Source organism: Vipera berus (assembly GCF_964194415.1).
Source record: "Vipera berus genome assembly, chromosome: Z".
NCBI lineage: Eukaryota > Metazoa > Chordata > Lepidosauria > Squamata > Viperidae > Vipera > Vipera berus.
Genome location: NC_138205.1, coordinates 107,988,139 through 108,009,587, shown reverse-complemented (window position 1 = coordinate 108,009,587; position 21,449 = coordinate 107,988,139). Strand labels below are relative to the sequence as shown.

The 21,449-nt window shown below is 42.5% G+C and overlaps 1 protein-coding gene across 1 annotated transcript in view; it reads left to right on the top strand.

Moving 5' to 3' along the window:
- PTER (phosphotriesterase related) overlaps positions 1-21,449 on the top strand; it is an 80,013-nt gene that overhangs the window by 41,621 nt on the left and 16,943 nt on the right. The gene's annotated exons all lie outside the window — the stretch shown is intronic.

Below are 21,449 nucleotides of genomic sequence, written 5' to 3'. Positions count from 1 at the left end.
AATGTTAACACAAATAACAAGGGCGATAACGGACACCCCTGCCTTGTGCCCTTCTCAATGTTACATGCTGCTGTCAGGCTATTGTTAACTATGATTCGGGCAGTTTGTTTTTGATATAATGCCCTAATCGGCTGTAAGAAATTTTCCCCAAAATCCATTTTATCTAAAACTTTCAACAAAAATTGCCAATTCAATTGATCAAAGGCCTTTTCAGCATCTAAAAAAATTAGCGCTGCAGAGATCTGGTTGTGCCTTTCCAAAAACTCTAAAACATCAACTATATGTCTCACATTATTTTTCATTTGCCTACCACTAATAAACCCCGTTTGATCCCCATGAATCACCTGTTGCAGAACCCTCATCAGTCTATTAGCCAAAACCTTAGCAAATACCGTATATACTTGAATATAAGCCGACTCGAATATAAGCCGAGACCCCTAATTTTACCCCCCAAAAATGGAAAAAGTTGGTGACTCGAGTATAAGCCGAGGCTGGGAAATGCAGCAGCTCACCTTATGCTCCTCTCCAGAGATCTTCCCTCAGCAGCGGCCGGCAAAGTAGCTCGCACGCGAAACAAGCCCGGCAGAGGAGCCGGAGCGGCGAGCAGAGGCGCCCGGCCCAGATCCTGCAAGGCCCGGCCGAGACGTGCCCCCAGCAGCGGAGCTGCTCCGGCTCCTCTGCCGGGCTTGTTTTGCATGTGAGCTACTTTGCCTGATGCTGAGAAGACCCGCTTGGGCACTCGGGTTTGTGTCAGTCTCCGCAGGCCCTTCTCGTTTCCAGGAACGTCAAGCGCGCTTGGCTCTCCACCCCCACGGCAGGGCAGGGCAGGGCAGAGACTTGCTCGCCCTTCTGACGGCCCTGAAGAGAAACGAAGGGCTTGCAAACTCCCCGCGAGAAGCTGGGCGAAGCGCGCGGCTGGGCGAGTGTGTGCCTGCGCGCGTATTTACGAAAGAAACGCTCCGAGAGTTCTTCTTTCTCCGCCCCCTTGGGGGGAACTCTAGCGACTGCTGTAGCCGCGCTTCTCTTCTCGGCTCCGAAAATAGGGATTTCTACTCTCTCTCTCTCTCTCTCCCCTCCCCACCCCGCATTCTCCTGCCTCTTCGATTGCGACAATAAAAGGGCGAAGGGTGCGCTGGTTTCTTCCTCCCCCCCTCCCCTCCCCTCCCCGATTGTCAGGTGAGGCAGCTGGAGGTCTGGCCGGGAGATTGTAGCTGTTTTGAAACGCCGCGTCTTGAAACCCCCGATCAGCTGATTTTCGGGTGGAAGAGCCGCGGCTTGAATCTGTTTGCATCTGCCTGAATTAGACCGAAACGGCCTGAATTTGACCAGAGTTGCTTTGTAATGGGTGGAGGAACTGCAGAGGAGGTCTTGCCGGGAGATTGTGGCCGTTTTGAAACGCCGCGGCTTGAAACGCCCGATCAGCTGATTTTCGGGGCGGAAAGAGCCACGGCTTGAATCTGCTTGTATTTGTTTGAACTTAACCAGAAACGGCTCGTAATGGCTGGAGGAACTGCGGAGGGAGTGAATGCTCCAGCCTGGAATATTTGGAAAGGCTGGGGGAACCGGATGAACTGCAGCTTAAGCGACTGTTGCCGGAGGAGCCATGGCTTGAAACGCCCCAGTTTTGGGGCAGCGTTTGCTTGTTCCCTCCCTCCCTCCCTCCCTCCCCTTTCCCTCCTCTCTAAATCCTTCCTTCCTTCCTTCCTTCCTTCCTCCCTCCCTCCCTCCCTCCCCTTTCCCTCCTCTCTAAATCCTTCCTTCCTTCCTTCCTTCCTTCCTTCCTTCCTTCCTTCCTTCCTTCCTTCCTTCCCCAGCCCTAATCCGGAAAGTGGAAGGAAAGAAGAGTAAAGGCTGGGCGGAGGAGGAGGGGAAGTTTAAAAAGGGGGCGGCGTTCCCTTTAAAAAGCCGCCCGCCACGCCGCGCTCCCTCGCAGCACTCGCGGCGGCTGGCTTCTTGGCTCCCGGTCTCCCCCAGGCTTCCCGGCTGTGATTGGCGAGCGAGCCTCCCGAGCTCCGGCGGCCGTGACATCAGCAGAAGCGGAGCAAGCAAAAGCGAAGGGGGAAGGAAGTTCACCAGCAGCACCTCGAGCCCGCTCCAAGCGCTGGCGGACGCGGAGCCGAAGGAGAAGCAGCATCTCTGCGCGCCCGGGCTGCTGGGGTGAAGTTGCAGCCGCCGCACCAACCAGCTCCTATTTACAGCCACCCATCCGAGAGAAAAGCGGCTGTCGGTGCTTCGTCGGCCTTGATCCGGGATGCAGCCTGACCTCCCCTCGTCCCGGGAGACTCTCGCTTCCCCCCACCCCCCACCCTCCCTACATCCCGAGCCTTCCAGATCTTCGCCTGCCTACTCGCGAGCAGGCATGTTTTCCAGCCAATCCGGGCCTGGGAGCAGGGCGCCGGCGGCACGTCCACTTTCCCCGCACTCTCCGTTCAGTGCTTCCTCCACCCCACCCCACCCCACCTCACCCCTCCCCGCAAAAGATGCCGGGGTCGACAGCGTTTTTTCTACCCGGAACAAGCAAACACGCAGGCAACCCTGCATTATTCAGCTCAGTGAAGTCAAGCTTGAAACGGCTTGAAACGCCCGATCAGCTGATTTTCGGGGCGGAAAGCGTGCGGTGTTGTTGTGTTTTTTTTCCTCCCCCCGAAAGTGAATGGCAGCTTTCCGTACTAGTGTATTGGCATGTCAAGACACCAGCACAAAGACCAAGGTACAAGCAGCCCTCCTTCAGTCATTATTGAAACATTTGATCAGCCCAACTTCTTCTTATTATTATTATTATTATTAAATCTGTTTTTTAACCAAGCGTGACTTCACTGAGCTGAATAGTGCAGGGTTGCCTGCGTGTTTGCTTGTTCCGGGTAGAAAAAACGCTGTCGACCCCGGCATCTTTTGCGGGGAGGGGTGAGGTGGGGTGGGGTGGGGGAAGCAGTTTGCGAAGCAGCCGAAATGGGGGTGTCAAGCCGACCAGGAGGAGGAAGAAGAAGAAGAGGAGGAGGAGGAGTGGGGGGCACGCGGCGATCCCGCTTCGCTGCTTTCGCCCGGCGCCCTTTTCCGACGTCCGCATCACTCCAGGCTCAAAGGGCGCCGTCTGAACGGAGAGTGCGGGGAAAGTGGACGTGCCGCCGGCGCCCTGCTCCCAGGCCCGGATTGGCTGGAAAACATGCCTGCTCGCGAGTAGGCAGGCGAAGATCTGGAAGGCTCGGGATGTAGGGAGGGTGGGGGGTGGGGGGAAGCGAGAGTCTCCCGGGACGAGGGGAGGTCAGGCTGCGTCCCGGATCAAGGCCGACGAAGCACCGACAGCCGCTTTTCTCTCGGATGGGTGGCTGTAAATAGGAGCTGGTTGGTGCGGCGGCTGCAACTTCACCCCAGCAGCCCGGGCGCGCAGAGATGCTGCTTCTCTTTCGGCTCCGCGTCCGCCAGCGCTTGGAGCGGGCTCGAGGTGCTGCTGGTGAACTTCCTTCCCCCTTCGCTTTTGCTTGCTCCGCTTCTGCTGATGTCACGGCCGCCGGAGCTCGGGAGGCTCGCTCGCCAATCACAGCCGGGAAGCCTGGGGGAGACCGGGAGCCAAGAAGAATCGGAGGAACGGAGACCCGGCGACGTTTGGGGAGGTTTGGGCGCCTCCCCAAATATCCCCAAACGTCGCCGGGTCTCCGTTCCTCCGCCCCCTGCCTGCCTGCTTCTTTCCGCTGTGGAAAGAAGCAGGCAGGCAGGGCACAGAGGAACGGAGACCCGGCGACGTTTGGGGATATTTGGGGAGGCGCCCAAACCTTCCCAAACGTCGCCGGGTCTCCGTTCCTCCGCCCCCTGCCTGCCTGCTTCTTTCCGCTGTGGAAAGAAGCAGGCAGGCAGGGCGCAGAGGAACGGAGACCCGGCGACGTTTGGGGATATTTGGGGAGGCGCCCAAACCTCCCCAAACGTCGCCGGGTCTCCGTTCCTCCGCCCCCTGCCTGCCTGCTTCTTTCCGCTGTGGAAAGAAGCAGGCAGGCAGGGCGCAGAGGAACGGAGACCCAGCGACGTTTGGGGATATTTGGGGAGGCGCCCAAACCTCCCCAAACGTCGCCGAGTCTCCGTTCCTCCGCCCCCTGCCTGCCTGCTTCTTTCCGCTGTGGAAAGAAGCAGGCAGGCAGGGCGCAGAGGAACGGAGACCCGGCGACGTTTGGGGATATTTGGGGAGGCGCCCAAACCTCCCCAAACGTCGCCGGGTCTCCGTTCCTCCGCCCCCTGCCTGCCTGCTTCTTTCCGCTGTGGAAAGAAGCAGGCAGGCAGGGCGCAGAGGAACGGAGACCCGGCGATGTTTGGGGATATTTGGGGAGGCGCCCAAACCTCCCCAAACGTCGCCGGGTCTCCGTTCCTCCGCCCCCTGCCTGCCTGCTTCTTTCCGCTGTGGAAAGAAGCAGGCAGGCAGGGCGCAGAGGAACGGAGACCCGGCGACGTTTGGGGATATTTGGGGAGGCGCCCAAACCTCCCCAAACGTCGCCGGGTCTCCGTTCCTCCGCCCCCTGCCTGCCTGCTTCTTTCCGCTGTGGAAAGAAGCAGGCAGGCAGGGCGCAGAGGAACGGAGACCCGGCGACGTTTGGGGATATTTGGGGAGGCGCCCAAACCTCCCCAAACGTCGCCGGGTCTCCGTTCCTCCGCCCCCTGCCTGCCTGCTTCTTTCCGCTGTGGAAAGAAGCAGGCAGGCAGGGCGCAAACTCCCCAAACTTCGGCAGGTCTCCGGACGGCGGTGGCTTGGGAGAGGTGCGCGCGATCCCGGAAGCACCAAAGCCTCGGCCGCGCATAAGTCCTCGGTAAGTTTTTTTTGTTGACTGGAGTATAAGCCGAAGTGGGATTTTTCAGCCCAAAAAGTGGGCTGAAAAATTCGGCTTATACTCAAGTATATACGGTATCTTATAATCTGTGTTCAAAAGCGATATCGGTCTGTAATTTTTAACTTGAGTAGCATCCTGGTCTTCCTTCGGAATCAAAGAGATAAAAGCTGTTCTCCAAGACGGTGGCACCTTTCCCCCCCTCTGAATTGTCTGAAACAGTTCCTTTAACGGCTTTATCATCTCAAATTGTAAATTTTTATAATAGGCTGCAGTCAAGCCATCCGTACCTGGCGCTTTATCCAACTTCAATTCCTTAATTGCTGTAAGGATTTCTTCTTCTGTAATCAGTTGATTAATCCCCTCTTTTTGTACTTGCGTAAGAACTGGGATGCTAGCATTCTCCAAATATATGTCAATATCTTTTACATTAATTTCCTCTTTAGTATATAATTTCGAATAAAAATCCACAAAAGCATCCTTAATAAGATTCTGTTGAAACACAACCCTTCCTTTATACTCAATCTTATCTATATTAGAGGCCCTTTGTTTTTTCCTCAGTCTATAAGCTAACCATCTGCCTGGCTTATTAGCGTTGCAAAAAGTATTGTGCTTAGCAAACCGCAGATTGGTTGCCACTTGATCTGCCATTAATTTATCAAATTGTCCTCTTAGCAGTCTAATAGCCTCCTTGACCTTCACATCCTCTGGATTCAGAATCAAAGCCTTTTCTTTTTCCTTTATTTCATTCTCCAGTTCTTTCCTTCTAGTTTCCACTGCACGTCTATGTCTATTATTCATATATATCAACACCCCTCTCATATAGGCCTTGCTAGCATCCCAAACCATATCCATAGAGGTACCCTTATTCATATTAATCTCAAAAAAATCCTTCATCCGCTGTTTGCATTCTTCCACATTTCTCTGATTTCTAAACAAATTCTCATTTACACGCCATGAGCGCCTGTCTCTTTTCTCCTTATCAATCTCCAACCAAACTGGACTGTGGTCAGAAATAGTTCTTGCACAAATCTTCACCTTTTTAGTTCTCAAAAAAAAATCATTAGTCAACAAAATAAAATCAATCCTCGAAAAAGATTGGTGTCTATCAGAATAAAAAGTATAATCCTTCTCCTGCAAATGCCTCTCACGCCAAATATCTCTCAATTCCAGGTCATCCTTCATTTCAAAAAAAGATTTAGGCAATCTAGCATGACTTGGAATGCGCTTAAAAGCTCCAGCCTTGTCCAACTGTACATCCAAAACACCATTCCAGTCTCCCATAAGAATAAAAGATTTATAATCCAACTGGGTAAGCTTTGTGTGGAGTAAGCTAAAAAAATCAGCTTGTTGTTGGTTAGGTGCATATAATCCAACTAGAAGCGTCTTTTTGCCTTCTAACAACAGCTCAATCATAACATATCTTCCATGCTTATCTGCTTCAATTAAGTCTGCTGTTAAGGCACTTTTAACATAAACAACCACTCCATTTTTCTTATTCTCTGCAGAGGCAACAAATTGCGTACCCAGTCTCGAGTTCAATAAATGCTTTTGATCCAAAACTCTAATATGCGTTTCTTGCAAACATATAACATCTATCTTAAATTGTTTTAAATATTGAAAAACTTTCTTCCTCTTCTGCGGTGAATTTAGTCCATTAACATTCCAGGTTAGAAATTTAGTTGCCATGCATATCCTCCCAAAGCTCTTGGAGCACAGCTTTGATAGGGCTAATTTCTTTAGGCCGTGCTCCTCCCACAGCTTGCGTACGTTGTGAAGAATCTGAAGACTTTTGCTGATCTTGTTCTTTTATTTTCTTTGCTCGTTTTAAAGCAGCACGCGTTACTCTTTGCTCTCTAGGATCATCCAAAGAAGTTGTATCTTGATCTGCTCCAGGGCCACTTTCCTCTGTTTCATCCTCTTGATGTTCTCCTTCTCCCGATCCCTTTCCAGCTTCCAGAAGTGTTGATGGGGTTGCTTTTAAGACGTTATTGTAGAAATCACGCGCTTGCTTCACAGTAATCAGCCGATACCTTTTACCTTCATGCATCACCATCAGCCCATCTGGAATCTCCCATCTGAACCTTATATCTCTTTGCTTAAGCTCATGCACGAGAAATGTATAGTCCTTCCTTCCCCTTAAAATCCTTGGAGGAATTTCTTTTAAAACCAAGACTTCTTGTTCAGCAATCACCACTTTAGCATCATAGGCAGCTTGTATAACTTGATCTCTAATCTCTCTTTTTGCAAAATAAACCACCACATCTCTAGGCAATTTTCTCTGTCTGGCAATCCATGAATTCACCCGAAACACTTTATCCATAGCTGCTCTTATTTCAGATGCTGGCTGGTTTAATACCACTTCAAGAGCCTCAGAAATCAGCTGCTTTAAATCTTCTTTAATGTTCTCTTTTAACCCTCTGATTCTAACAGCAAACTGCATCTGGTAATATTGGGCTAGGCTTAACTCCCTTTCCATTTTGTCTCTTGCATTTTCATTCTCCCGTGCTTTTACTTCTAATATAGCGTTCCTTTGAACCAGATCATCCATTTTTTCATCTAATTCTTCCACACATCCCGCCACTTTATGCACTGAAGACAAAATGTCTACCTTCATCACGCTGTACTTCTGTTCCATCCTCTCTTCCATTCTCTCCTCCAATTTCTCCAATTTCTCCTCCATCTGTGCAAATTTATCACCCATTGATTGATTGATTGATTCCAAAAGTTTATCCAGAGCATCTCGTAAGTCCTTCGGTGTCAGCACTTCAGGAGGGTTCAACGCCTGTAGTGATGATTGTTGCACCGGCGAGGATCCACCGCTCCGAAGAGTTTTAGGGGGAGGTTTCGCCGCCATCTTTTAGTCCTCAATTATGACGCACTTTCACTTAAAGTTTAAAAAGTCCAACAAGCTAGAAAGTATAGTAAAATAATCCTCTTCACCTTTCCCTCTTGCACCGCTCTGCCTGCTCCTTTAAATCATAGTTCTTTCTTCAGGCAGGGATGGTTCGCAGACGCCTGGCTCTGCTCCAAGAAGTTCGGAGCAGAGACGCCGGCCAGCTGGGAGCAACCCAGGCTTCGGGGGAGTTCAATCCTTCAGCCGCCCAAGCTCCAAGCTCAGGCGGCCCCGGAGAACTCTACCTGAGACCTCACCCCCTCCTCTTCTCCCGAGGAGGGGGCTTCAATTTCGCCCGAACAGCTGATCGGCGCTGTTTCGGGCGAAAAAACAAACAGCTGAGCCGCGGGCAGCCCGGGAAGGCTGTCTTCGGCGCCGCGCCGCCACCGGAAGTCTCTTTTTGTATTTTTAACCATAACAATTCATAATTATTTTTATATAATTTCACATTTGAAGCTGAAAGATATACCCCCAAATATTTAGTCTTTTTAACTATTTCAAATCCAGTTAGTTCTTCTAAAACAACCTTTTGTTCTGTAGTCATATTTTTGGACAATATTTTAGTTTTTTGCGTATTTATCTTAAATCCAGAAACTTTTCCATATAACAATATTATCTCTATCAAATCTACAATTGAGTAAGTCGGTTGACTTAATGTAATAACCAAGTCATCCGCAAACGCTCTCAATCTATAATCTTGACCTCTTATTTTAATTCCCTTAATTTTATTTGAGTCTCTTATCTTAATCAATAATATTTCCAATGTTAAAACAAACAACAAAGGTGACAACGGATACCCCTGTCTTGTCCCCTTTTCAATGTTACATGCTTCTGTCAAACTACCATTACCGGTAATTATTATTTGAGCTGTTTGTTTCTGATATATTGCCCTAATAGATTGCAAAAAGTTATCCCCAAACCAGAGTTAAAGTTCAAATACTTGCTGTTTCAATATTCTCCTGCACAGCTCTGCCTGCATCCAAGTAATCCAAAGTTAATTGTTGATTGCAGGGATGGTTGCAGCGTCCTGCTCCGCTCCAAAGCCTTGGAGCAGAGGAGTCCTCGAGTCCGGAGCAAATTCAGGCTTCTGGGGGGCTCTCACCCTTCAACTCCCAGAATTTAAACTCTGGGGGTCTAGGGGAGCTCTACCCCTACCTGAACGCTCACCCTCCCCTCTTCTCCCAAGGAGAGGGTTTCTGAGCCGCAAAACAGCTGATTGTCGCTGTTTTAGCGGTTCCACGGAAAGCTACGGGGCTGACGGCTGAAACAGCTGCCATCGACGGAGCCTTGCCACCCGGAAGTCCATTTTTACAGTTTTGAGTGTGTTCAGTTCAAGATTGTTCCAGCTGCACCACAAGGCTAGTTGTTCAACCTCCCGTCTGTATGTCAATCTGTTTTTGTCTCAAATGAGGCCAATCACTGTTGTATCATCTGCAAACTTCAGGACTTTAACAGAGGGATCTTTTGAGATGCAGTCATTGGTATATAGAGAGGTGGAGAGACCACACAGCTCTGGGAGGCCCCTGTGCTAATTGTACAGCTATCTGATGTGATTTTGCCTAGCTTCACTTGCTGCTTCCTATCTGCTAGAAAGTTTAAGATCCACTTATGAGTGTGGTCAGACATGGCTAGCTGATTTAGTTTAGTGAGAAAAATATCTGGAATGGTGGTACTGAATGCCAAACTGAAATCTACAAAAAGGACCCTTGCATAGGTCTTTGGAGATTCAAGATGATGTAGAATGTAGTGCAGAGCCTGGTCTACACAATGCTGGTAATAAAATTAACATGGTCTACACATTGCTGTGCAGACTGGCAGCAGAATGGAATAGTTCCTCTGTGGGGTGCATGATGGCCTTGCAGAAGCCACCATGTGGATGGACCCAAATGTCAGTAACTTCCAGGAGGCAGCTATATAATCCAACAAGTTGTCTAACCTTGAGATCTGGAGATTTTCAAAATGTAAGTGTGCAATGGGTCACTGGTATTTAGCAAATAAGTCCAAGGCCTGCAGGATCCCAGTGGGGCAGGATGAGGAGAGAGAGAGATAGGGGCACTGCAGCATCCCTGCAGTCAGTTGTAAGGGCAAATGACAAAAGGGGGGGGGGTGTACTGCAGCAGCTGTAACTTCCAAACAGGGTTGTAAGTAGTTTTGGGTGGTCTATCATAACTTTGAACGTGTTTTTAGTGACCAATCGTATATTGAGAACTGTTTGTAATTCTAGCCGAACTGTGAATTATTCTGCTGATACATCCTTATTCAGAACAAAAATGTTTATGTTGTAGTATCTTGAGAAACAATTCTATGGCATTCTTCTGTATGTGGATATAAAGATGCCTGTTTGAAAATAAAAAGCACATTACTTAAATTTCACTTTCCTAATCTTTTATAGATTGAATTATAATAGTGATTCTGAAAACTACTGTATGCACCACTATCTTTCCACAGGTCACATTCAGAATTATTTTGCTCAAATGATAAATTGTAAATTAAAATTGTTCTGTTTGATTTAGTAGCAGTTTGATATTTCTTAAATTTTCCCTCAACTCCCTTTGTACTAGTATGTAGAAATAAAAAATAAAATTAACGTAAGACAATTTAGTGCTGATCTGCTTAAAGTATTTTGAAATAGTGCAATTGAGTTTTATGATATCTTGAGGATCTACAAAATTATTTTGATATAATCATTGGTGGACCGGTCTGCTTCATTATTGCACAGAGTATGTTTCTTGAAAAAGGCAAATATATAATCAGATCTGTTTGCTGGGATAAGATGTTTGCTGTGGAAAAATAAAATGTAAAAGGTGCAGACAGTGATTATCATGTTTTATAATTTTATTCATTTACAACATAAAATATGAAAATACAAAAGAATAGAATAGAATAGAATAGAATAGAATAGAATAGAATAGAATAGAATAGAATAGAATAGAATAGAATAGGAAGGGACCTTGGAGGTCTTCTAGTCCCAACCCCCCACTTAAGCAGGAGAACCTATACCATCTCAGACAAGTGACTGTCTAGCCGCTTCTTAAAAATCTCAAGTGATGGAGAGCCCACGATTTCTTGAGACAAGCTCTTCCACTGGTTGATTGTTCTCACTATCAGGAAGTTTCTCCTTAATTCCAGGTTGCTTCTCTCTTTGATCAGTTTCCAACCATTGTTTCTTGTTCTGCCCTCTGGTGCTTTGGAGAATAACGTGACCCCCTCGTCTTTGTGGCAGCTCCTCAAATACTGGAATACTGCTACATGTCACCCCGTTTCTTCTTTTCTTTAGACTAGCCAAACCCAAGTCCTGCAGCCATTCTTCGTATGCTTAAGTCAGTAAGGGACAACAATAGGGAAAGGGGAAAAAGAGAAGTATGAAGAAAGGGGAGAGAAGAAGCAAAATGTGTTGACTTTCGAGTCTCTCTGTTGCAGTAAAATAAGATATTAAGATAGAATCTCAGCTTTTTACATTTCCATAATAGTATGAATTAGCCATTTCTATATCAATAAATCAGTCTAATCAGTAAAACCGAAATCATAGCATAATTGTTTTCCACCTCAAGCACAAAGTCCAGAAGTGTTTTCCAAGTAGAAAAAAATGTACTTACCGTATTTTTCGGACCATAAGACGCACCTGACCATAAGACGCACCCAGTTTTTAGAGCAGGAAAACAAGAAAAAAATATTCTGAACCAAATAGTACCAGTATACTAAAACAGGGCTTTTCAACCTTTTCATCCATTGTACCACTTTTAGGACAAGGCAATGTCACCCAGCAACGTGTCAAAAACTTGACACCCCCCTAAAAAAGGGAAAAAATGATAAAGTACAGGTAGTCCTCGACTTACAATGATTCACTTAGTGACCGTTCAAAGTTACGGCACTGAAAAAAGTGGCTTATGACCATTTTTGTTCCAGGGTCTTGTGATTGCCTTTTGCAACCTTCTGACAAGCAAAGTTAGTGGGGAAACCAGATTCACTTAACAATCATGTTACTAATTTAATTTCTCTCTCTCCTTCTCTTTCTCTCCCTCTCCCCCCTCCCTCTTTCTTTCTCCTCTCCTTCTTTCTCTCTTTCCCTTTCCTTCTTTCCCTATTTTTCTCTTTCCCTCTATTTCTCCCTCTTTCTTTCTCCTTGTCTCTCTCTCCCTTTCTTTCTCTCCCTCTTTCTCTCTCTCCCTCTATTTCCCTCCCTTTCTCCCTCTTTCTCTCCCTCTCTTTTTCTCTTTCCCTCTATTTCTCCCTCTTCCTCTATTTCCCTCCCTCTTTCTTTCTCCTTGTCTCTCTCTCCCTTTCTTTCTCTCCCTCTTTCCCTCTCCCTCTTTCTCTCTCTCCCTCTATTTCCCTCCCTTTCTTTCTGCTTCTCTCTCTCCCTCTTTCTCTCCCTCTCTATTTTTCTCTTTCCCTCTATTTCTCCTTCTTCCTCTGTTTCCCTCCCTCTTTCTTTCTCCTTCTCTCCCTCTTTCTCTCTCTCTATTTTTCTCTTTCTCCTTCCCTCTCTCTCTCCTTCCCTCCCTCTCCCATTGTCCCTTCCTTCTTTCCTTCCTTCCTTCTTTCTTCCTTCCCTCCCTCTTTGTCCTTCCCTCTCCGCGTTAGAGCAGTACCTACGGAGGCAGCCCTGCAGCCCGGCTTTCTCTTGCAGAAGGCAGGCTGAAACGGAGCAAGGAATGCGAATCGGCCGATCTCGCGCTCCTGCATTCTCCTCCGCTTGGTTTCAGCTTTTCTTGCTACAAGAGAAAGCAGGCTGAAACGGAGCGAGGGAGAAGCTGAAACTGAGCGGAGGAGAATGCAGGAGTGCGAGATCGGCCGATTCGCATTCCTTGCTCCGTTTCAGCCTGCCTTCTGCAAGAGAAAGCCGGGCCGCAGGGAGATTGCAGGAGCCAATTGCAATCTCCCTTGCTTTCACTTGCGGAGGTTGGGGCTGGCCATACGGATCACCTTCGGACCATAAGACGCACCCTTGTTTTCCCCCCCACTTTGGGGGAAAAAAAGTGTGTCTTATGGTCCGAAAAATACGGTATATTCTTTTCTTTTATCAAAACAAGTCAATTTAGCCATCTCTGCTAATTCCATCAGCTTCTGTAACCATTCATCCATGGTGGGAATTAAAACATCCCAGACAGTGATTATCACCTACTTACATTTTCCTGAAAAATAGTTAAGTTCTCTGCAACAACAATATATACGGTACATTAAAAACTAACAGTGATTGTGTGGACTAATACACAAAAGTTTATCTGTATATAAAACTTGTATCTGATTATTAGCCTTCAATTTGGTGTCTGATAGCTTTCAATTTAGTGAAACACTGCATCACAGGCAACAATTTTTGAATCAATATATCTCAGATGGGCTAAAGTACAGATTGTATAAAATTTGGGATCCATGACTTCTGTGGAAATGAAATTTGGCAATTTTATAACCACTTCAATACTGCTGCACCTTCCAGCTGCACTTCCCAGAAATTCATAGGTTATATGGTACAAGAAAAAATGCAAGAAGAATTTCCTCATTCTCTTTCCCGTTTCCTTCTGACTTGTGCTCAATCAGCTGGTAAGAAGAACTGGCCTGTGAATGGTGATCAGCTGCTTTGGAGCCAAAGCTGAAAGCTGAAATGGTGTGTGTCAAGGGAAAAATGAAGGAGTGACTTGGATGCCTACTGGTAGGATAAGGCAGACTAGGGGCCATCCACTGATCATTGAAGGGGGCCTCACCAATCATGGAAGGAGGACACCTTGGGGACACTCTGGAATGGGCAATGGGGTGCAGTTTCCTTTGTTACTTTCCCTGTAGCAAGTTAGCAGGAAGTTCTGCAGAGTGATTTCTGATGCCAGTCTTCCATAACCAAGATCAATGGGTAATCTAACAGGAAGTTGGAAGTTGCTCTTGCTTCCATTGCTTTTTTGCCCATCTGTGGTCATTCTTTTTCTATATTTACATAAGGAGATATCTCTGAAAGGATGTCACAATGGGTCCCGGGTTGTCTAGTGTTAAAATAAAACTGTTAAATTTCATGGTGATCAAACTCTGTTAAAAATGAATGTTCCTAAAAATATATTTGGACATGGCACATACATTCATGCATTGCTTAGCTGGCTAACATATGTAGTGTGATAAGAAAAGAAGGATGGTTGCGTAATTCCTCTGAAATTATATTATACTCTATGAATCTCTGTAACTAAGAACAGGAAAAGGAAACTGATTTATACTGTGAAGATTTTTCTACTAAAAGAACTGTCAAAATTTTGAGCAGTTGATGGAAGCTTAAAGAAATTGGGTTTATTGAATTTATGCTGATATAATAAGACCTGCTATATGCAACTAAAATAGCATGCATCATTCCAGATTGAAATAACCTGGGACAGATGTTGACTTAGTTATTGCAAAGAAATAGTTCAAATATTATGTGAATCTACTCTAGCATTTTTCACAATTGATTTATACAGTTGTACAGTATATTTATTTACAGTGTAGGCATTCCATGCTTTTAAGGAAAACGTCAGCCTGATAAATAATAATCTTTTAGAAATCTATAAAATTAAAATAGCTTTTAGATATTTCCAGTTTTTTAAAATTACTTTTGTTTTGTGCTATTTCTTAACACTGTTCACTGTTAGCAAGAAAGTCACGTTGGTTCTATTTCTGTTTCATTTATAATACATTGGCTAGAAACCTGAGCACAGATAGTACATGTGAAGTTGCATTATATTGTATTAATTTTATAGAACTCAGTAGGAACAAGGGATTAGTCTTGTGCCCAAAAACTAATTTTGGAATTCTGATATTATTTTAAATTTATGTTGCTTTTGCCTTTATTGTAGTTTGTTGTTAACTTCCATAAGCAAAACTTTTTAGAAAACAGGAAAACAATAAACTTAATAAACTTATGGCAACTTAGTCCTTAATATGGTATTGTCAAATGATTTTTAATCTAGAGTCCCAATTTATATTTTATTTGTCAATAAAAATTGTGTGGGATTCTAGAATTAAAATTGCAGTGAAAGTCAGATTTTATTTGCTTACTTAGGAGTAAAAAGAGATAGTTTGCATCAGTATAAAATATAAGATGTTTTTACATTTAGAATTAGAGAGCGAATGGAATTTAGATTGATATTTAAAATATAATTTAGATTGATGTTAAAATGCCATTTAATGCAGGGGTTCCCCAACCTTTTGCGTATCAGGGACCGGTTCCGTGGAGAAAAGATTTTCTGCGGACCAGAGAATGTGTGGGTTTGTGTGCTGCCTGCATCCTGTGGATGGGGTTTTGCTTCTTTGTGCAGACCAGTTGCTGGCATGCTGCGGCCCGGTACCGGTCCACAGACTTGGGGTTGTGGACTTCTGATTTAATAAACACTGGCAAAATGTATTTTAAGGGAGAAAATATAGATTATTATTAGCCTATTTTATCATTTTATTTTGACTATAAATTGCATCTGCTCACTGAACCTTTCTCAGACTTTTAGGAGGCTGGAGGGTGGATCTTACCAAGAGTAGTTGATTAATATCTGAGTTGAGCAACTTGAGTTTAATCAAAATGAACAGAGGTTACCCAAAAGAAGCATTTTGCTTTTAATGATTCATACTTGAAAAATCCCCTTAGATTTGTTAGGCATTGTTTTGTTAACTAGAAATAGTTCTAGTGAAAAGAGTAGTGTTTTATCTTCAATCAGCAAGATAGCATTTTGACCCATATTCTAGAATCTTTAATTCTTTTTATAACTTTTGTATTATTGTATTTTTATTGTTGTTAGCCACCCTGAGTCCTTCGGGAGATAGGGCAGCATATAAGTCCAATCAATCAATCAATCAATCAATCAATAATAAATAAAAAATAAAAATAATAAATAATAATAAATAAAGTAAATAAGTAAGTAAGTCAATAATCAATCAATCAATCAATCAATCAATCTTATTTTGGTGCTATTCTTTACTTATATTTCTCTTTAGAATAGCGTAGTTGCACCTCATCACACTGTTTTTTTTCCCAAATCAGAGTTTTTTCTAATTTTGCTTGTCCAAAGGAAGAGTAGTAGATAGCATATATATATTTGTCATAACAATTTGTCATAACAAATTGAAAACCATGGATCCTTATGACATAATGATATTTTTGCAAAGCTGTCTAGTCAGTCACTACTTGCTTTGTGACATGAACTCTACTTGCTTTGTGGGTGTTTTCTTAACAGCATACAGTGCCAGTTAAATGGCTTGTTACCGGTAATTTCCTGTAGAAGTCATGGACTTCTTGAATTCTCTGCCCTGTTATCTGTTGCATTTATAAGCAAAAGGAGAACTCTAAAAATCTGTTCTGAAAGCTTTTTTGCAAGTAACAAAGAAATGTTTATGCCATTATGAACTAAAAGGCAGTCAGAAAAGGCTTCTGTTTGATCAATAATGTATGCTCCAGTTAGTCCTATCCTCTGGACATCATTAAATAGTAGTTTGTTTCATAACTGATCATTTTGGCTGACTAGAATTTATAACTATCTCAAGCTTTTGCATTGTCCAGCAGGCAAATATGAATTGAAATAATCAGTTATGCTTAGTGATAATATGGAATATAGATAAATAAAAGTTGGAATTTGTTATTAACTGTTGGAAGACTGGGTTTGCAAAAGCTGATTTCTTTCTGTTGTTCATACTGGGATGATAACCTTTGTTTTTGCATATTTTGAACTTCTAACAAGCTAAAAACTTTAAATATGACATATCAAATTAAATTGTACATTTTTAAAAAATGACAAGCCTTTTAAATTTAATTAATTTTTATAGTTAAGCAAGACTAATTTTATTTACAACACATGAAATTGTCAAACCACGCAGGGATTCACATAATTAAATACTATTGGCATTGAAAGATCTTCATTTGTTTTTTATTTATTCCAGGCTCCAGTCAGCAAAATGTAGGGTAAAACTTAAAATACTTTAAAGACTCAGAGTCCAGATAATTTCCTTATTTATTTATAGAGGGCTTTTTTGTCATAGAACATCCAGAACAGAGTTCTTGTAGGGTAGGCAAGGCGGTTTGTATGACGTGTGTGAGTTCTAGCACCTTTTATTTTTAACAAAAAAGCACTGTATTTACATATGGTTACTTTCATCAGCAGCAAATTGTTTTTTTTCTTACATTGGTATCTTTGGAAATAAATGATTTTCAAGTACAGCAGTGTGAATAAATTTTCTTATGTGATTATCCCATTTTTATATGCAGTACAATTGTTGAAAGAAAAATCTTCAGGTCCAGTCCAAGCCAGGAATAAATAAAATAGAGACTGCTTTAGAAAGAAGGTTCTTGTTTTATTTAGTTGCCAGAAACTTCAGTGACAGCAACATGTTTCTGGGGTGGCTGACCAAATGAAGCTGGGAGTGGTGGGTTTTTATACCTTCTTGGGCTTTGTGTTTGGAGTTGTTCCTGTGCAATGAACTTTGATCTAAGGTTCAGTGTGCCCTTTTGGTATTCTAATGGTGGTGGTTAATCCCATTATATCCTAAAGGTCATTTGCTGTTTCTCTGTGGCTATGGCTGATGACTATGTCCTATGTTGGATTTTTCGGTAAGGGGTTGCTGGTTCTAATCCTACTGTCAAGTTTCCGACGTATGGGCTTTTCAAGTGACTCTGAGGCATTGTTTTTCTTAAAAGTCCTTTATTAGCCTAATATTTATTTGAGCAATCTGACCTGGTCTGATGGGTTAGGATGGGGTTTTAATATGTTTTTAATTATTGTTTTAAATTTTAAATTTGGGCATTATATTTAATCGTTTTTTAACTTTTGTATTCTGTTTTTTATATTTGTTGCCCTGTACACCGCCCTGAGTCCTTCGGGAGAAGGGTGGTATAAAAATATAAATATAAATATAAATATAAATATATAAATAAATAAATAAATAAATAAATAAATAAATAAATAAATAAATAAATAAATAAAAACACCAGCAAATGCTTGCTCGAAGGAAGCTGGAATCTGAAATCTCCGCCCCTTGCACAATATATTAAAACACAATTCTCTTTCTAATTTTGTCATTAATCATATTCTCCAATTAATTTAAAGAATCAGGTCTTATCTTCTCTAGTTAGAGATGGCCTTGAAAGGTGCAATCCTACTCGTCCCCCCTCCCGACCTTAAACTAAATTTCTTAAAGCAATACACAAGTTTAACATGAAATGGCTACTTCTTCATCTCTTGTCAAGCAATAACATTCAATGTTAGCAGCATTGACACCTACCACTCTACTGTTGTTTAGCTGTCAAATCTTGCTCCAAGGGATTTCAAAAGATCCTGTCTTGAATGGGCTTCTGCTGGGAGTATTTACTCATGAATAGGGCCTCAGTCTTTCTGAATGGGATTATCAAATCTGCATTTCTACCAAGCTGGCCTGCTTAGTTTTTGCTTGGGGCTATTAAGAAAAACTGGGCCTGTTTTTCTGCCTTTAAAATCCTTTGAGGAAATATAATAGTTTTCCTTTTTAATATTCCCCCAAATATTTCCTTCTCTTGGGGGGGGGGGGAGGGCTGACTTCCCACACAATATTATGCTATTTGGTCAGAAGTAAGACCCATTGAATTTAATAAGGGACCTACAGGTGACTCTTTAAGTCTAAATTCTCAGGTTATTTCAACTATTTGTACTTTTGATCAATATTATTTACTATTTTTTCTTAGTGATCTTGGTATATTATTAAATATTGTTTGGCTCTTCAATGTTATTCTTTTTACATATATGTAAATTGTCTTGAATCATTGAAAAAATATAAAACAGTTTTAAAAATTAATGCTCTCAGACACTCCCTTAATTCTATTCCAAAGAAGGAAAGCCATTTAAAAAAACCATGTAGTCACCATGTATGAGTGACTAAAATATGCATAGAAATAAGTAATCTGATGGATTTTAGATATTTTTAAGTAATGATATTTAATTTACTAACCTCCTGCCGTCAGACTCTGCAATTCTTAAGTGGATAAACTGGCAAATCTAAGTACACTTATTGCTATAATTGCCACACAGACTCAGTACTATAAGATTAGTCTCTTTTTATTTTGGCCTAAGATAAAATAAAAATATTTTTGGTGATAAAGAACAGATCATTTTGGACATATTGCACTACAGGCAATCCTCGATTTATGATCACAATAGAACCCAAAATTCTGTTGTTAAGCGAGACTTTGTTAAATGAGTTTTATCCCATTTTACAACCTTACTTGCCACAACTGTTAATTACTGCAGTTGCTAAGTTAGTAACAAGGTTGTTAAGTGAATCTGACTTCCCTATTGACTTTGTTTGTCAAAAGGTTGTAAAAGGTGATCACATGATCCTGGGCCACTGCAACCATAACAAATATGAGTCGGTTGCCAAGCATCCAAATTTTGATCAAGTGACTATGGAGATGCTGCAATAGCTGTACGTGTGAAAAATGGTAATGACACTTTTCTCAGTGCCATTGTAACTGCAGACAGTCACTAAACAAACTGCTGTAAGTTGAGGACTACCTATATGTCCAAACTTCCATGTTTAAGAAAGAATTTAGAGAATAGTAGAGAACCCTGGATAAAACTGATTTTTTTACTGTTTACAATCTGGTTTCAGACCCATATATGGGATTGAAGTGGAATTGATCAGCCTTATTCATGACCTTTCTTAGGATCTGTCCTAGTCTATTGGAAATGTCAGCAACTTTTGATACCATCAATTATGGTATCCTGGATTATAAAAGGGTAGGAGGAAGAATTAATGTTATCAATGTCCTTATCCAGTGTCTTCAGGCTATTATGGATTGGCTGGAATGAATCAAATTCAGACTGAATTGAACCAAATTATTTTTGACCAGAAACCATTGGATCTGAATCCCAGATAGCTTTAAACAGAGTCACTCTGATCCATAATCTGTTTCTGGGTTTGTGGCTTCTGCTTCTTTCTAATGCTGTTTTTATATGAATTTTGACAATATTTTTATATGTTGATGGCTGCTTAGTGCTGTTGTGGTAAAAAGGGGAGCCAGACAAATAGAACAGATATGCAGGTGGTTGGCAAAGGAAGCCATTCATCTAGTTTTTGTCTGATAATGGCAACCGGACCTGACAAGAACAGCTTATGTCTTTCTTAGCTTTAGAGTGCAATACCCTCTATTTTTGGATGATGTTCAGCAGAATGTAAAAGCACAGAAGCTGATAAATGAAGCCATTCAGCAGTATTGCAATGGTATGAGCAATTAGTGCAGGTTCGCATCCCACCAGGCTCAAGATTGACTCAGCCTTTCATCCTTCCGAGGTAGGTAAAATGAGGACCCAGATTGTTGGGGGCAATTAAGCTGACTTTGTAATAATGCCGCTTGGTGTGTGTGTGAAAGCCCTAATAAGCAGGCATATACATAGAATGAAGGCTACTGCTAAGCTTGTAAGCCGCCCTGAGTCTTCGGAGAAGGGCGGGATATAAATGGAATTAAAATAAAAAAACAAAACACAATATTGGCTGCCTGCTTGTTTTGGTTCCAATTTAAAATGTTGATAATTACCTATAAAGATCTTCACGAAGACTTTGTAAAAATTACCTTGAGAACCATCTGAACAGAATCTAAGTGCACTTAGACCAGGAAGGCAAGAGCTGCATCCCACTCCCCACCCCACCCCACCCCTCGACCCTGATTTTGGGATGGAAAGGAAGAACCAGCTCTTTTCTGTGACTGCCCCAGTCCTGTGGAATAGCTGGTCAAGGTTTAGATGACTCTCTCATTCCTTGTGCTGGTTTATCATTACTGTTGTTCAGTTCTGTTTTAACTAATGGCATTTCTGCTATAAAACTTCAGTATTTAATCTGTTTTAATAAAACAAATTTAATTTGTTTAAATTTAAAATAAAATTTGTTCAATAGTACTGTAAGCCCCCTAGAGACTGTTTCATTTAGCAGAATGGAAATGAAATGAAAAAATTCTGGACTTTGCAGAAAGGGAGCCACTTTTTGCTATAATTTATACTGTTTAGATAAGATAAGATAAACTTTATTGTCATTTTTTACTGTGGGCACAACGACATACATCAAAAATGAAATTTAGTTGCCCGCTGAAAAAGTGAACTTATGCATGACACCTATACATACTATATACAACATATGTATAGACCTACACCCGTACATATACATAACATGAATATTAAACGCTGTCCATCTTGCATATATAACAGAAGGAGGAAGCTTGAGAGTTCACAAGGTTTATAAGATTCATCCTTCATCCACATCTGGATTATTGCTAAAGGCAGCTGTATCTATCTTGAAAAGATTTCCTGCATAGAAGAAAAATGTAGATTTTTTTTTCTTTCTGTTCAGCTCCCCTTGATTATTGTAGCCATTTTATCTTCCTGAACTACACAGATCCTCTTATGTCCCTTTATTTTTTGTTATTACATCATTCACTTGCTGCAACAAAAATAGTTGGTCAGTTAATTTAGCATATGATTTTTTTTATATATTTTTTTTTAATTCCATTTATATCCCGCCCTTCTCCGAAGACTCAGGGCGGCTTACAAGCTTAGCAGTAGCCTTCATTCTATGTATATGCCTGCTTATCAGGGCTTTCACACACACACAAGCGGCATTATTACAAAGTCAGCTTAATTGCCCCCAACAATCTGGGTCCTCATTTTACCTACCTCGGAAGGATGGAAGGCTGAGTCAACCTTGAGCCTGGTGGGATGTTCCTTCTAGAATAGAATAGAATAGAATAGAATAGAATAGAATAGAATAGAATAGAATAGAATAGAATAGAA